This window comes from Sminthopsis crassicaudata, chromosome 3, assembly GCF_048593235.1.
Source record: "Sminthopsis crassicaudata isolate SCR6 chromosome 3, ASM4859323v1, whole genome shotgun sequence".
NCBI lineage: Eukaryota > Metazoa > Chordata > Mammalia > Dasyuromorphia > Dasyuridae > Sminthopsis > Sminthopsis crassicaudata.
In genome coordinates this window covers 432,230,213-432,248,351 of record NC_133619.1, presented here as the reverse complement: position 1 = coordinate 432,248,351, position 18,139 = coordinate 432,230,213, and positions in this window count along the sequence as shown.

Here is an 18,139-nt window from a genome sequence, read left to right as displayed (position 1 = left end):
GAGTTAACAGTTGGGATTTTACCTCTGTGAACTCTTTGATATTTTTCAGAGTTAACAGTGGTTGCATAACCTCTGAGACTCTTTGGTCATTTATTTTCAGTTGACAAAGGGCCATTTCAGAGGCTTTCTAATCCAATTATTTTATTTTATAAATGAGGATTCCAAAGCTGCTAGAAGTTAAGTGATTTGCCCATGATCACAAAGGTAGATCTTGAGAGAGGAATACTTAATGTATTAAGAATAACAGGGCTCTTAAATGGTATTAGTAACACTGAAGAACTCTTTGTTTTGTACTTAATTTTTTTTTTTTTAGAACATCTGTACTGCCTGAACATAGGGGCAAGTTCTGAATATTATTAGTAAGACATGGAAGAATGTTTAAAAAAAAAAGAAAAAAAAAAAAAAAGAGCTTAATCCAAGTCATAAGGTCCACTTGTTTTTCTAATGTTTTCCAGCCTTCTGTGGAGTGAGTAAAATGGCCCAAAACATCAAAGATCATGAATCTAAAGTCTAAAAAATTAGTTTAGAGACAGAAATATTTGTTCTTCACTTCAGTTCTTTGATAAGCAACAGTGGTACCCTTGTTTAATGTTCACTTCAAACCCCAAAACTTTAAACAAAATAAAGATTAACTGCACTCTAATATTGTCCCCACCTACTGAGGAGGCTTTGGATTCAGTTCCTATTTCCAGCTGTTCTGGAGAGAGAAATGAAACTTCTATAAGACCAACAAGCTGAATGGCTACTGGTGGAACAACTTGGTAGCCATATTTTTTGAGGGTGGTTTGGGGGAGTGGGGTTAACAAGAGTAAGGAATTTATTTGGTTAGGACATTAAGAAGGAAAGTGGTAAGAATTGCCTTTTGTGACAGTCTGACTTTTTTCTTTCCTTCTGAATAAAACATTATTATGTAACAAAGGGCCTTTAAGCAATTTCTTTCTTCTTTTAATTGGCAATTTGACAATTGTAGTAAAATGCTCTAGATTGTGTCATCCTGGGCTTCAGCCACTTCTTTGGGTGTGGAGTTCCTTGCTTGATTCAGGCTTTACAGATCAGTGTATTCAGAACATGAACACAAGCCATCAACATTTTTTTTTTTTTTTTGGTGTGTGTGTAGTTTTATATCTTGCATTTATTCATACACTAAAGAAGGCTAAGATCAAGGGAAAAGAATGAGTAAGGAGCTCATTTTCCTCTCCGTATTGAAGCAAAGAACCTCTGAGTTAGAGCTAATTCACCATTCAAGTATTTCTACCTCTCTGACCTTGAATAAATCTTTACATCAACATTTTATTCTAAGCCATAAGTGTGTTTCCTCCAGGCAAGTTCATTTTAAGCCATTACTAAATGTGCATAACTGATAGCCACACAAAGTACATCTGCAGATATCGATTAACTGCTACTGTAAGCATTTCCCCATCCCCCACAGTCACTCCTCTCTTTATTCCTTTCTCTCTCCTTCTTCCTCCAATCTTTTATCTGATCTGGTAGAAAGAGGAAAAGCACTGCAAGAACTTGGTAGACAGAAACAGAATTTGAAAAGAGTTCTAACATTTTCTTTATACAGTTAAAGATGTGAGAATGAAAATAGCATGCCTTACATACAGTTGCTAAGACTTTTTTTAAAAATTAATATTAACTTTGCTGACAAGAAGGATTGTATAATAGATGCAGTTCTTGATCTGGAGTCAGAAAATCTGATTTTGAATCTCATCTCAGATAATTAGAAACTATGTGATCATAGATAAGTCATTGAACCTCTCAGAAACAGTTTTTTAATCCTCAAAATTTGGATCATCCCAAAAATGTTCTTTTGAGTAAGTGCTTTGCATAAAATTGTACATAATTTTGCAACTATGAATGTAACTTTATTTCCACATTAGCCTGAGATTTTAGAGACAAAAATGGAGAGGTTGGGGGGAAAGGAAGAAGGAGGGGTCAGAGAGGAGACAAAGAGAGAACATTTTACTTTGGCCAGGCAGTACCTTTTGAATGCATAACCAGTTTTCTCAGGAACCAATCAAAAAACTGTATCTTCTCTATGTGGTTAACAAACAGTAAACAGTAACAGAATACTTGTAAAGATCTGGGCCAAGTTCACATGGGTAATGTATCAAGCAAGCAGAGCTCTTGTTGGACAGTCTCTTATTACATGAATAATTATAAATGAATTATTGTTTTCTGATTTTTTTAAAAATCCAGATTTGTTGGATTTGTAGAGGAATAGAGCAAAATACAGTAGAGTCTAACTCAAATAGAAACTGGGGCAACTAATCTATACCCAAGGGCTCCTGAAGGTTATATACTGACTTAGTTTTGAAATGAATATTATTCATATTTTATTGTGGTTTTTATTTATTAGCCAGAGGCCAATTTGGGACTCCACCCACGGGCCCCTTTCAAGATTACCAAAAGCCTCCATTATAAAAAGAGGAAGCCTGGAGTCCACTTTTTGCAGGAACCCCAAGCATGGCATCCTTACGCCGGCCATGTTTGGGTTCCTGTCCACCCGATGCCAGCCTGGCCCTGGCGTTTTTCTACCTTTAACCTTACTTCCAAACCCCAAATAAACCTCTTTTATTATTCTAGTTTTTTGAGTCTGTACGTTTCTTTACAGGGGAGTCTTGCCCCGCTACTAGACCTCATTTAGCTCTGTATCCTTGAGCCGAATCCAAAGGGGTTTCAGGAGAGCTCTATTTGACTCCCTGTACCCTGAACCTGCCACTAGACCTCAATTAACCCTAATTTCATCTAGGTACCCCTTACCTAACTCTCATCATAATATGTTTCAAATACATACATATCTATATCTATATCTATATCTATATCTATATCTATATCTATATCTATATCTATATATATATATATATATATATCTCTATATCTATATATATATATATATATATATATATATATCCAAAACTTTTGGGGGAGGCAGCCAGAGATAAGTGACTTACCTAGTTGATACAGCTTATTAAGTGTCTGAGCCTGGATCTGAAGTCAGATCCTCCTGATTATCCATTGCACCACTTATCTAACCCTTAGCTACACCCCTCAATGCCATTATATTTTAATCTTGCTCTGCTTCACTTAAGCAGTATTGTGGATCGTGGTGTTTGGCATTTCCTATATTGGATTAATATTGGACTTAGAAACTAGCAGACCTGATTTCAAAATCAGGCAATCCTAACAATCACTTAATCTTTTAAAACATTAGCCTTTTCACCTATAAAAATGAGGGGATTGAGTTAGAGAGTGTCCAAAGTACTTTTCATCTCCTAGTCTATGATCCCATTAATATCTATTGTTTACATGGCATTTTAAGGTTTATTTCATTTTAGTCTTACAATAACTCTGGTAGGTGGTTGTTATTATCTTCATTATGCAGACATGTAAACTGAGGCACACATAGCATGAAAGGGCTAATATCCACTAGCATTGCCCCATAATATGGATTTGGTCGATACTTTATCCTCCTTTAAATGGAAACAAAATGTGCCTCCAGGACCTGATTGACTCATTCTTTCTTTGATACAGCTTCCTAGTCACCCAAGTGTTAAAAAATCTCAGCCACTTGACTTCTAAGCCTCTCAGACTTATTCGATACCCATATTGGAGTAAGTTTTGCTTAATAATCTGCTAACCATGTATATTTCTCTAAGGAAGAGAAGCAGTTGGGCCAATCATTATTGAAGACACTGTAACCTTGTTGTATATTTTTGCAGTGATAGAGATCCTTTTGTTGAATGTTCAGTGACTTACAGGTGACTCATTTCATTCTAAGTTTTACCTGAACTAAGAGAGTACAGGCAGGCATTAGGCCAGCTTCTAATAGAAAAATTAAGTGACTGGTCCAAGATCAAATAGAGAATGTGGTGTTCAGTAATTTTTGATTTGGGTTTGGGTTTTTTTGGTTTTGGTTTTTGGTTTAGGGGTTTTGAGGATTTTGCCAGAGATATTGGAGTGTTTTGCCATTTCCTCTTCCAGCACATTTTACAGGTGAGGAAACGAAGGCACATAGCAAGTAATTTAAAAATTCAGTCGTCCTGAGTCTAGGTCTCCTCTACCTACTATGGAACTGGGCTGTTCAACAACCTATTCACATATGAATTGTAGAGATTTCTCATATGGCCCTGTCTGTTTTCTCTAAACTCTTGATTCCCTGAGGGTGCAATATAAATCATAGTTTTATTGGTATATATTACAAAATTCTTAGGAAATATCATTGATCTAGAGACACATAACCACAAAGTAGGGAACATAGTTCCTATAAGGTCCCAATTTGGTCCCATGATCTGTAGAATACAGGACCGTTCCTGTATTCCTATTTTTAGTTCCTATCACAAATCTGTCCTCTCTATACTGGGTCCACAGTACATTCCAAGAATGATGCAGAAAATTTGAAGAAAGCCTAAAAAAAATTATATGAAAATTATTTATGAATTAATGGGCTTTTAACTTCCTGGGCCTAAAATTTTCATCTTTAAAATGAATAGAAGGCAGCTAGGTGGCACAGTGAATAAAGTAATGACCCTGGAGTCAGGAAGACTTGAATTCAAATCCAGCCTCAGATTCTTGACACTTCCTAGCTATGTGATCCTAGCCCCATTGCCTCTCCATCCTCCTAAAAATGAAAGGGTTGGTTGATGATCTTTAAGGTCTCCTCCAACTGCAAACTTCTATGAAATGGTATATTTGAAAGTATGACTTCTGAAGTCAGGAGAGAATTGGGTTGAAATTCTGACTTTAAATATTTATATAGCAGTATGACTATGGGCAAGTCACCTAAGCTTTCTGATTTATATCTCATTTGTATTTCATTTGTAAAATGAGGATAATAATAACCATAATAACTAATTTACAGGTTGTAAGGTTAAATGATATATCTGAAACATTTTATTTTATTTTTTTTTATTTTTTCTGAGGCTGGGGTTAAGTGACTTGCCCAGGGTCATACAGCTAGGAAGTGCCAAGTGTCTGAGACCAGATTTGAACTCCGGTCCTCCTGAATTCAGGGCTAGTGCTCTATCCACTGAGCCACCTAGCTGCCCCCCCTGAAACGTTTTATAAACCCTAAAGCACTAAGTCATTATTATTACTAATCTATGAGTTGTTGAAAAATAATGGGGATTGAAGAGAAAGGAAAACTACGCTTATGAAAATACAAATTCAATATTTATGTTTCAGTGCTCAGCTCAAATTTTACCTACTCTTAAGAGTTTTCTCCCAGCTGAATCTCTCATAATAGCAATGGCCTCATTTTCTGAATTAATTTAGCTATTTAATCACATACTGTCTTTTGTCATATGAGAAGCAGTGAGATATGGTAAAACTGGTGCTTAGTGTCAGGAGGGCCCAATTAGACCCTGATTTTGACACATTCTTTATAATAATAATGATGATAATAATTGATGACAACAATAATAATAATTATAACTAACATTTATATGTCACTTTAAGGTTTGCAAAATATTTTATAAATATTATCTCATTTGATCCTTTGAAAAACTCTGGGACTATTTTAAACTGCATTTTACAGATGAAAAGACTGAGGTAGATAAAGGTTAAGGAACTCGCTCAGGATTGCATAGCTAGCAAATGTTTGAGGTTAAATTTAATACAGATAGGTCATGCAGATTCCAAGTCCAACATTCTATCAACCATTCTTGCTATGTTTCGGTTCTTTTCATGTATTTGTGGAGGGAAAAAAATAGAAGAAAATATAAGATATGTGACACCAAAAACAATTGACCTGAAAAACAGGTCAAGCTGAGATAATTTTAAAAATCATTGGACTCCCTAGAAACTATGATTTTAAAAAGAGAGAGAAAAACCAGGACATTCTATTTCAAGAAATCACTAAGAAAAACTGCCCAGATCTATTAGAACCCAGAGGGCAAAGTTAAGATAAAAAAGCATTCACTGATCATCTCCTGAAAGGAAGCTCAAAAGGAAAAATCCCAGAAATGCCATAGTCAAAAGCCAGAGCTTCCACACCAAAGAAAAAATACTGTGGGAATCTAGGAAGAAGGAGCTTAAGTACCAAGAGGCTAGCTTCATGATGTCCCCAAATCAGGTAGTTTTTACAAAAAAAAAAAAAAGAGAGAGAGAGAGAGAGATCTTGGATATTCCAAAAATGGGCTTACAACCAAGAATAATTTATTCTGAAAAGTTGATTATATTCCTATAAGGTAAAATTGGATCTTTAATGGAATAAAGAACTTTCAAGCATTTCTGATGAAAAGACCAGAGCTAAGTTGGAACTTGGAAATACAAACATAACAGTGCAGAGAATCCTAAAAAGGTAAATGTTTTTGAGCATGTGGAAGGAGCTGTATGAACTAACATTTGAAAGGGGGAAGAAGAAACAAGTGTCCCTTTAAAACCTTGATGTCTTCACAGAGAACTTAATAAGAACAGAGGTCCTTTGGTGGATTGCTTCTGTTGAGAGTTTTAAGAAAAGAAAGAATAAAAAGAATATAATAAGGAAGGAAAGATAGAAAGGATAAAGCAAGGTGTAGAATTTACTTCTTCTCAAATTGGGGTATATGAGAAGAAAATACAAATGTAAAAGAAAGCCTGGGGAGAATGGGCATCAGATTAATCTCTTATCAGAAAAGGACAAAGAAGGGTTGAAACACATCTTGATTTGTTGTAGAAATTGATCAAGCTCATAGGAAGACAAGAGATAAAGTGTGGGAATGAGAGGAGAAAAGATAATACTGAGGAGGCAATAGCTACAAACAAAAACAAACTTCTTGGTATCTTAGAGGGATTAGAAGATAGAAAAAAAAACAAAAATTTGATTCTAAATTGGGAGGTCATAGACGCTTAAACTGCTGGATCATAGGAATATATTGCAATATATTAAGAAATAATGAAAATTATGATTTTAGACAAAGAGAGAAATGAGCAGAACCAGGAGAACAATTTATAAAAGTATAAAACACTGTAAAGAAAAATAACTTTGAAGGTATTAAAAGTTCTGATCAGCACAATTACTAACCATGTTCCTAAGAGAACTTTTGATGAAGCATGTTACCTACCTCCTGACAGAAAGGAAACAGATAAAAGGTTCACAGACAGAGACGGTTTTGGACATAATTTGTTAAGATTTTTTTTCTATTTTCTGTCACTTATTAAAAGTGTGTGTGTGAGGTTAATAATAATAATGCAAAGAAGGTCACCATAACTTTTCTTTGTAATGCACAGGATAGGAAAACCTTCAGGAAGAATCATATGAAGTAGGACAGTTTTGAAAATAATTAGAGAATTTATTACTTTTAATTTTTATATCTGTTACATAATTTTATATAAAATATATTTTATTATGATTTTTAAAAATCAAGTGATGAGTAATAGAGAAACACATTTTTACTTAGAATCCTCTGCTTTTTTTTTTAACTGAAATTTTCTTTGGAGGTGTTTAAGTTCAAATTTAAAAAAAAAATAAATTTAAGCAAATTGCCTTAAAATGATAGTGATGTCATTCTCATTTTTTCTGATTAAGTTAAGATAGAAACCTGGGATAAGTTAGTATCCTGCCATATTTCTTTTTATTCAGTTGTTATGGGAATTCATTTTTTTCCTTTTATTCCTCCCTCATGTTTTGGTTAATATAAGCCTTCGCTGACAAAAATCTGTCCTATGAGGTATAAAAATTTACTTAAAAACATTAAGTATTCCTTAGATAAGAAGCCAGAGGAAGAATCTCAACTGTACCTGATTCCTTATAGACTAGCAAATCCTTCTCCTTAGATGACCTTACTGTGAATCCTCTAACTGTAGTTTAATCTATCTATTGTTTGATGAACTTTGTTTCCTAGAGGATTTATGAGATTATGATTCTGTTTAACTAACTTTGTTTAATTTTTATGACATTGAAGGAAGTATAGGATTATGGATTTATCTTTAACTGTCATGGTTTAGAGGAATATATAATATATAAGAATATAAAACAATTATTCTTTTTCTGTCATTAAGATGTAATTTTTCCTATAAAAAGCCTTTTCAAATCCTCATAATTTTTCAGATTTTCCCTGAAGTCCGAGCCTTTGCTTATGCATAATAAAAATCTATTTTTTTACCTCTATAATTTCTGCATTGTGGTAAATATATATTTGGCAACAATTACCTACCATGTGAACTCAGAAAGGAGATACTTCTCTCAAAACACAGTATTCTAGGGATTATGCACAGGTGGAAAAAACAATTGTTTCTTTTAGTTGACTAAAAGCATTAGAATGTAAACTTACTGAGACTCACTGAGAAAAGCTACACTACAATTCCAGCAACAGAAAGGACAATGGGAACAGCATGCATTTATACAATTCTGATTTTGATGATTTTGAGCTACTTGGACAGATCTTTGTACTTTGAAAGCTTTTCTTTCCTTACAAATGGGAGATTATGCGCAGTAGGATGGCAAGCTCTATTAAAAAATTATTATTACATTTTTTATGAATCAGGGTTACGTCTAGGGCACTTGTGCATCTTATTTTAGATATTGAATTCTCAAAGATATTTTAAGGTACATTTTTATAATATGGAGATTATTATCATACATATTTATAATAATAACTTAATAAGTATTTATTAAGAGCCCCCTTATAAAAGGCAATGTGCTAGACTGAGTTTTAAAAGAAAAACAATTAAGTTTCTCTTTTTTTTTTTTTTTAATTGGCTGAGGCAGTTGGGGTTAAGTGACTTGCCCAGAGTCACACAATTAGGAAGTATTAAGTGTCTGAGATCAAATTTGAACTCCTGTCCTCCTGACTTAAGGATTGGTACTCTATCCACTGTGCTACCTAGCTGCCCCAATAGTTTCTTTTCTAAAGGAGATTCTGGAGAGCAGTGGGCCAAATGTTATCCTTCTCTGACCAATTATCTAAAGCAATGTTTCAAAGGTATTTTTAAATAATTTTTTGGGAAAAGGGATATCACTAAAAGACTTATTAAGATATATCATCAGGCTCAAAAATGGATGATGTAGTTAGTGACATAACTGATACATATTAGTCTGCCAAGTAGAATCAAAGAGGTAAAATAATCAAGTTGATTCTGTATCATCTTTAATTAATCCTATTTACAGATAAGTGGACTCAAACAGTGAACATTTCTTAGTATGGGAGGGATAAAAGGTAGCTCCTCAATCCCAATTTCTAAACAATTGTCCCAGATGCCTTAGCTCTATAACCAATTATATTGGTTTCACTATTGATGATATTGAGTTCTTTTAATCAATCATAACTTGCTCTCTGCCTACAAATTCCTTTTTTTTTTTTTTTTCTTTTTGGTCCTATACTCCCCAAAACTATAAAAGAGACTTGTGACATTCATTTGGGGTCTTAGCTTTACTGAGAAAGCTGAGATCCTATTTAATCATAAATTGGTGTTTTAATACTAAATTACTCATACTTTATACTTGACTCTACCTTAACTTAACTTAGAGAAGAATAATGAACAAATTCATTAATTATAATTCTATTTATAGTTCTATTATCAAGGTTAATTGTACTAAGATGCTGTTTCTTTATTTACTATTTACAAGTCAAAGACTGTCTGGTATTGTTAATTATCTTTTATTTGCATAAATCTTTCCCAGACTAGATTATAAGGTACTCAAGTACAAGGACTATGTTTATTTTTTTCATAACTCATTGTTCATAGTAAGTCCTAAATAAATACTTGATAATTGATAGTTTTCAGGGTAAATTTAAGAATTTGCCAATTTTTCTTTATTTTCTTTCAAACTAAATGGGCAAATACTTTTTAAATACTCTGTTTAAATACTCTTTTAAATACTCTTTTTAAATACTCTTCTGAAGGAAGGGCAAAGAAAGATCTTAATCAGGGTCTTTGTGCAGAATGCTAAAATTTTTGTAATAGCAAACTATGCTAAAATTTTTGGGATACCTACTTAGATTAGGCCCAATGTTTTAGTCTGCTGAGATATTTTTAGACTTTGATTCTGTCAGCTATTGAGTTAATTATCCCTCATGACTTGCCTTTATTGAATTCCTTTAAATTCAATAAATATTTATTTAAAATCTATTATATAAGTCCAAAGCAGTTAGCTGCATGTTGGGGGTTCAATAATAAAACAATACAGCCTTTGTCCTCAAGGAGCTTATGTTCTATTGGTGGGATAACAGACACAGATAAGTAAGCCAAGTATATCTTCTCTTTAGTCTTCAGGACATTGCTCTCATCTGGGTCTTCCACCTAACTGGCCACTCCTTGTCTCCTTTGCTGGATCCTCTTCCAGACCACACTTTCTAACTGTGGATGTCCCTTAGGGTTCTGTCCTGGACCCTCTTCTCCTCTCCCTCTATATTACTGCACTTGATGAATCATTAACTCCCTAATAGATTCAATTATATCTCTATGCTAATTATTCTCAAATTTACTCATCCTGTTCCAATCTCTCTGCTGACCTACAATTTTGTATTTCTAACTGCCTTTTGGAAATCTCCTATTGGATGTCCATAGACATTTTAAATTCAATAGCCAAAACAGAATTCATCAAATTTCCCCATAAATCCTCCCCCTCCCCTGATTCCCCATTACTGTAAAGGGCAACCATTCTTCTAGTCTTTCAAGGTTCACAGGCTTCACTCTCACTCCCCATATCCAAGCTATTGCCTAGGTTTGTTGATTTCACCTTTGCAAACATTTCTCAAATATCTTCCTTCTTTCTTTTGACATTGTCATCACTCTAGTACAGGGCCTTATCACCTCACACCTTGATTACTTTATTGCAATAGCCTGTTGGTGGGTCTGCCTGCCTGAAGCCTTTCTCTATTTCAATCCATTTTCATTGTCACTAAAGTGAATTTCCTCAAGCACAGGTCTGATCACAGATATTTGAGAAGAAAGAAAGAAAGAGAGAGAGAGAAATAGAGAAGAAAGACAGAAAGATGGGAAGGAAGGAAGGAAGGAAGGAAGGAAGGAAGGAAGGAAGGAAGGAAGGAAGGAAGGAAGGAAGGAAGGAAGGAAGGAAGGAAGGAAGGAAGGAAGGAAGGAAGGAAGGAAGGAAGGAAGGAAGGAAGGAAAGAAGGAAGGAAGGAAGGAAGGAAGGAAGGAAGGAAGGAAGGAAGGAAGGAAGGAAGGAAGGAAGGAAGGAAGGAAGGAAGGAAGGAAGGAAGGAAGGAAGGAAGGAAGGAAGAAAGGAAGGAAGGAAGGAAGGAAGGAAGGAAAGTGATTGAGGATTGAGACTGGCCACAAAAAATTGCCCCTAGTTGCCTTGGTGTGCTAACATCCTTTTAACTTTTTTTCTTGAATTTCCTCATTAATCAGGGTAAAACTGGAAGAGAATATGATTTCTTTGAAGATAACTATTTATCTTTCTTTCTGTCTATCTATCTCTCTGTTTTTATCAGTCTGTTTCTCTATCAATAATAAAGCCTTTTGGTTTTTGTGCTTTGTTGTGGTTTGACAAAACCTCTGTGATACTTCATTTATGTTTTCATAGTGTTACCTCAAAGAGTAAGAATGCTACGTTTACATCTAGAAAAAAAAAAAAAACAGCCCCAGGAGAGCAGCAGGATTACTGATTTTATCATTTCTTCTTCTCTCAAGATGGCACAGGTACTCTATCACCATCAAGATATGTGTCAGGGTCCTCTCCCACCTAACAGGCATGGTTGGTATTCTGAGTTATAACTCACCCAGCAATGATAACTACTTTTGAATCTAATCCTAAAAAGCTCTTCTTAAACTAAGGACATTTCCAGTAGGAAGATCTTAAATCTTTCACAACTTTAGCCCATTCTCAAATTGGAATTCTTTCTACTATATACCCATGTGGTTATCAAACAGCCTGCATCCCTGTCTATATATCATGCCTTTCAGTTTAAAGGAAAAAAATTATGAGGTTCCTTTGTGTTGTAAATAAATTATTAAAGATGAAATGATGAATTAAAAATAATGTTAAATTAAACACAAACTATTTGTGTTGGTCTATCAGTCTTAGCAGCTATGTCCAAAGGAAAAAAAAAAAAAGGAAATGAGAATTATGACACCTGTTCTTATTGAAACCACTGATTTATTGTGATCACAGCTTCCTTTTTTAGATAGAACTGAATTAACTATTCCTTTAATATAGAAGTTATTAAATTTTTTCTTTCATGAACTCATTTGGCAGTCTGGTGAAGCCTACTGATTCCTCTCACAATAATGTTTTTTAAATGCATAAGATAAAATAAATAGTATTACAAAGGGGAATGATGGCTAGGGAAAATAAAGATGTAATTTTTTTCCCCATCCAATGTTGAGTGGGTTAAGAACTCATTTTAATAATATAGTCTACAATTTTGCAAGAAACTTAAATCAAGCTCATTGACCTGAAATTTGCAGATTACTTTCTTCTCTTAAAAAAAAAAAAAAAAAAAAAAAAAAAAAAAAATTTGGTACATCTACTCTTTTCCAGTCTTAAGGCATGCTCCCCATTCTTCACATTCTTTCAAAGATTAAGGGCAATGTCTTAACAAAGCATATTCACTGGGTTGTTTCAGTTCTTTGGTAGAGAGTTCACCTGAAACTGATGACTCCTCCATCCTCTGTCACTGATTCACCTTGCACACTGATTTTAATCTTTCTTTTCTTTTCTTTTTTTTTCCTTCAATGTACCTTTAAAATTTTTTTTGTTCTCCTTTATTTTTTTAATCAGCCTCACTTCAGCTCAGGCTGACCTCATACACAAGTATCCCATATTTTCTACTCATTTTCTATTAACAGCCCTTCATCTGTCTTGGGTATGTATATTATAAAACTTAAATGGGGACTAATTAGGTAGCAATTAGGTAGAACAGTAGATAAAGCATTGGGCTTGAAGTCAGGCAGATCTAAATTTAAATGTTCTCAGACATTTATTAACTGTGTAATTTTGGGCAAGTCATTAACTCTCTTTGCCTCGGTTTCCTTATCTGCAAATGAGCTTGAAGAAGGCAATGGTAAACTACACCAGTATCTCTGCCAAGAACTTCCATGAAGAGGCAGACACAATTGAAATGACCCAGTAACAATTCAACCAGGTAGGACTATTTAGACAAAGGTCTCTTTCCTTCCTCTCATTAAAATTATTTTTCTTTGTATTTTCAGATTTTCATTTTTGAGAGCATTTCATCCCTCATTTACTGACTTTTGAAGAATATAGACCATGGAATCCTATTTATCCTTTTGTAAGACTAAGATTTCATTGCTTAACTTATTCCACTTAAAAGTAATTACTTTTTTCATTATGTAAGATCAATTCATAAATGAATCAATCAATTAGAATTAGGCATTTTGCGATCACTTCTCTTTAAGCAAAGGCATTGTGTGAGAAACTTGTTCAGGCCTGAATGATTTTGTATAAATGAGGACTAGCTTGTAATAAGAGAGAAATTCTGAGGATCTGGAAGCAGAAAAAAGAGAGACAACATCCAGGAAAACATCCAGGACTGATTCAGAAAAAGCAGCAGCTCAGAGGCAACCAATGACCTGGTGAGGAGAAGATGGGATTAAGTCATGGGGATATTGAGGAGAACCTTTAGATATCTTCTAGCAAAAGACTTGAATTGACACTATTAGATAGATGTACACATCCATAAGTTAAAGGACTTCTAAGAAAAAGTCTTTCCCCCAAAAAAATTCCCTTTTCTGGCCTGTGTATTGACATTCTTAAGTACTATGCTATTTTGCCCCAAACACAAAGGGACCAGCGGGTTAACTAGAGATAAAAATAAATATAAAGAGGCCCAAATCTCTGCCTAAATGTCAGGAATTTTCCTAATTGGGGTCTTAGAGAAATAATGACTATAAATTGCCTAAGTAAAACATTCTTTTTGAACTCTTTGAAATCTATTCTCCCAAAGTCTAGGATCCATTTCAAGTTAGTTCCTCTCCTCCATTACAAAAATAGGTAGAGTGCTCAGTTATACTTGTCTCTTCCTCCCTCTTCCTCTGCCCATAATTTAGGGCTGTGACAATTGTACACTATGCAGCACTTAACAATCATAATTTGTTCTACATTTTCCTTGTCTACCCCAATACCTGTGCTAAATTCAGCATTATGATATTCAGCCCCATGACCCTTCTCTCTCCAAGATATACAAACCCAGTTAATCAGAAAAGCTTTTAGGACTCCTTATCTGTTTTTTGAACTAATACTTATTCTCTGCTTTTTGGACTTTCTTGGTATAGTTTTTAACTGAACTTATCAGGAAGTTCCTTTTAATTCTTATCATATCTATGGTTGCTGCAAATTGTTCCCAGGTACTCAACTTGGAAAAATTGCAAAGGCATGGGAAGGAATTGTGTTGAGAATACTCTTCTCAGTTTCATCAGAATGCTCTTTTGTTCCATACAAATCCTAGTATCTGGAAATCTCTGTTTCCTATAAGCAGGAAATATAATTCCTAGATCTTTGTTTTATAATGCTCAGACAACACTCCCCCTCTTAAATATTTCTCCAGCCACTTTAAATAGGCTCCTACCAATGTCAATGTATCCCTATACTTCACCCTCACCCCAGAATATATCTTCAATTTATAACATTTTCCTGTACTTCCCTTCTCTCTCTCCTCCATGTAGAGGCAGCTAGATAGTAAAATGGAAAGAGCTCTTATGGCAAAAATACAAGTATTTATTAATATTATTTGAACCTAGCTACATATAAATAGAAAATTATCTAACCCAAAGCTTATAATAGAGGTAAGGCTGACCTCAAAGTCACTTAAAAGCAAGGCAGATGGCTTCAGGAAATGCTTAGATCCTACCTGGTTCTTGTTTTGAGTATACCCAAAGTTTATATTTTGGGTTCTTCAAATTTGAGTGTTTATATTTACATGCTGATATATATCTCAAATTACCCTTCCTTTGAAAACTGCATAATTGCCCCCTTGAGGCCAATGTCCTTATACCCTGTCTGAACATGAAATAACTTCACAAAGACTTGAGGAGAGAGCTACACCTTTTTCTGGCTCTATTCTTTGCCAAAGGATCTACCTAATATAATTCTTTCTAAAAATACTTCAAGTTTTTGGGAATTCTTCTTGACCTACACTCTAAGCCTGGAGTTAGTAAGACCTAAATTTAAATTCAACTCAGACACTTACCATGGGCAAGACATTTGACTTCTGTTTGCTTTAAGTTCCTCAATTTAAAAATGGGGATAATAATAATACCTAATATTGGGTAAGAGGGATAGTGAGGATTAAATGAGTCATAGACCTTTAATTAATGCTTGTTTTATCATTCTTCTCTACATAGTTATTTCACTTGAAGTCTGACTTTTGTAGAAGTAGAGAATGATTTTAGGCCATTCCTATGTGGAATTCTGAAATTATTACCATCTCTATTTTTTTCTTATAAACTAGCAAAAAATTATGCCTCATTTAAAGTTTTAGTTATATGTAAATCAAAGGTAGTCATTAAAATACAAATGCTTGTCCTTTTTGTCATCTTCCTTCCTTTCTTACATTCACTTAAAAATTTTTTTTGAGTTCCAAAATTCTTTCACTCCCTCCAGCTTCTTCCCACCCATTGAGGAGGCAAACACTATAATGTCCATCACTCATGTGAAATCATATAAAACATATTTCCACTTTAGTCATACACACACATATATATGTGTGTATATATATGTATATATTTAAAAGCAGAAAAATAAGAGAGAGAAAAAGTCTGTGCTTCAACTAGCACTCAGAATTTATTTGTTCTCTCTCTGGTGATGGATAACATTTCTATAATGAGTCTTTTGAAACTATCTTGAATCAACATATTGGTTAGAGTAGCCAAAACTTTAATAATTGACCATCAATTGATGATTTTATAGTTGATCAACAATACTGCTGTTACTGTGCACTATATTCTTTTGCTCGCTTACAAAACATCATTTCATTTGTATCTGAAACCATGACACTTACTATGTCTTATAGCACACAAAGAAGGTGATTCAGACACAAATGCATTGTTGGTAAAGTTGCCAACTGATCTAGGCATTCTGAAGTACAATTTGTCTAAAAGGGTTATAAAACCAAGCATACCTTTGACCCAGAAATACTACTACTAGATCTGTAACCCAAAGAGATCAAAGGAGAAGTAAAAGGACATATATATATATACAAACATATTCACAGAATTGTTTTTATGGTAGCAAAGAACTGGAAACTGGAGGAATGCTCATCAATTAGGGAATAACTGAACAAGTTGTGGTATATGATTGTGATGGAAACTATATGATGTTGTACTGTAAGACAGAGAAACTTGTTGTAAACTTTTCTCCCCATTTCCTGCTTTCCTTATCATCTTGTTTTTGCAAAAGTTCTAATTTCTTTTCCAAATTTTCTCTTTACCACTCATTTAATTTTAAAAATCATTGTTTTGCTTTTTTTTTTTATCTTTCAAGAATTATTTTTGGGGGACTTATGTTTTTCTTTTTTTGTTGTTTGCTTATTTTTCCCAGCCTATTTCTTAACTTTTAACTTTATGTTAAAGTTCACTCTGCTCACATGGGATGATGATACTACTGTTTCAAGCTTCTGGTTTTTTTGAGTTGATGTTTTCAAAACCAGTTCTTGGGGTTTGTAAGTTTTTATTTCTTCCAAAGTCATATAGTTAGAAAAGAACTGTAGGGGCAGCTAGGTGGTGAAGTAGAAAAAGCCCCAGCCCAAGTTAGGAGGACCTGAGTTCAAATTTGACCTCAGACACTTAACACCTCCTTGCTATGGGACCCTTGGCAAGTCACTTAACCCCAATTGCCTCAGGGGAAAAAAAAAAAAAAAAAAGAAATGTCATCCTTGTCTATGTTCTAACCCTTTCCCGGTAAAGTGTGTCCCCTCACAGCCACAAGCAATAACACCCTCTCTGTCCTAGAACAGTGACTCAGAACTGAGTATAGGAAATGGAATTCCTAACAATACCCAATCTTACTTCCAGTACTAGCACAAGGAATTCCCTGTAATTTCTTTCATATTAGTTGTCCAGTCCCCTTACTAACTCTGAGAAGTGAGAACTTCTGAAACAGCTATTGCTGACATTCTCCAGCTCACATATGGTATTACTATGTGCATTCCAGGTAAGTACATACCACAATGTCACAAACTTTTTCACCTTATTTCCTAAGTTGTGTTGGGTTGGAACAATGTCTCATTCCAAACTTTTGTGGACTATCATGCTCCAGAATTTGTTTTGAAGCATTGTTTTTAAATTGTTTAGGGGGAATGTTGGGAGAACTCAGCTATAATGTTGCCTTTACTCTGCCATCTTGGCTTCCAATGTTGATGGAGAAAGCTTGCACTCGGAATGGAAAAGAATCAAAAGAATAGATCCCAGTTCAGAATCACAACATTCCACAAGGCTATAATGATATGAGAAAGGCAATGAGTTCTAAAGGACCTAACAAAACCAGATTGTAAGTGACTAGATCAAAACACTTTGATTGGTTCAAAGGTCTCACCTTGAAGACACCTGCTTTTAAGGAAGAGAGCATTTTGTCCACCCTCCATTCTCCGATCCCCTCTTTCTCTGAATGATCATCACTCATATATTGCTCAATCAATTGTGAGAAAATTAAATTGCTAATACTCAATAAAAGTTTAATTGAAAAGTTTCTTTCATAGTTTTTAACATGTTGAAGGACTATCTCTTTGTACTTTGTACATCTCTTTGTACTTGAAGTGACTTGTTGGCTCAAGTTGTTGATTGTAGAATGCAAACAATACATCATCAACTATTTATTTAAAATCTACCATTTCCTAGGTGCTATGGCTCTGATATGCAAAAAAAAAACAACCCCAAAGTTTTGCTGGGCTGGAGGATGCAACAGTAGGAAGAAAAATGAGGTAGAAAATTATGCTCTATGATGATGAAATCCATAGCTTTTGAAAGAGATCAGTCTAATAACACACACACACACACACACACACACACAGAATTCATGAACAGCCCTTTGTCTGTCTGTCATATATATAACAAACACTGAAACATTTACATGTCTTGCCTTTATTTAAATCTCTCTGTATATATAAATCTCTCTGTATATGTCAAATACATGAAGATACATATATAAATATCCAGGATAAACCCTGCATATGAATAATTATTGATAAAATTGGAGTAACTGTATTTCATTGAGAAAACTGTGTAGCACTTTTAT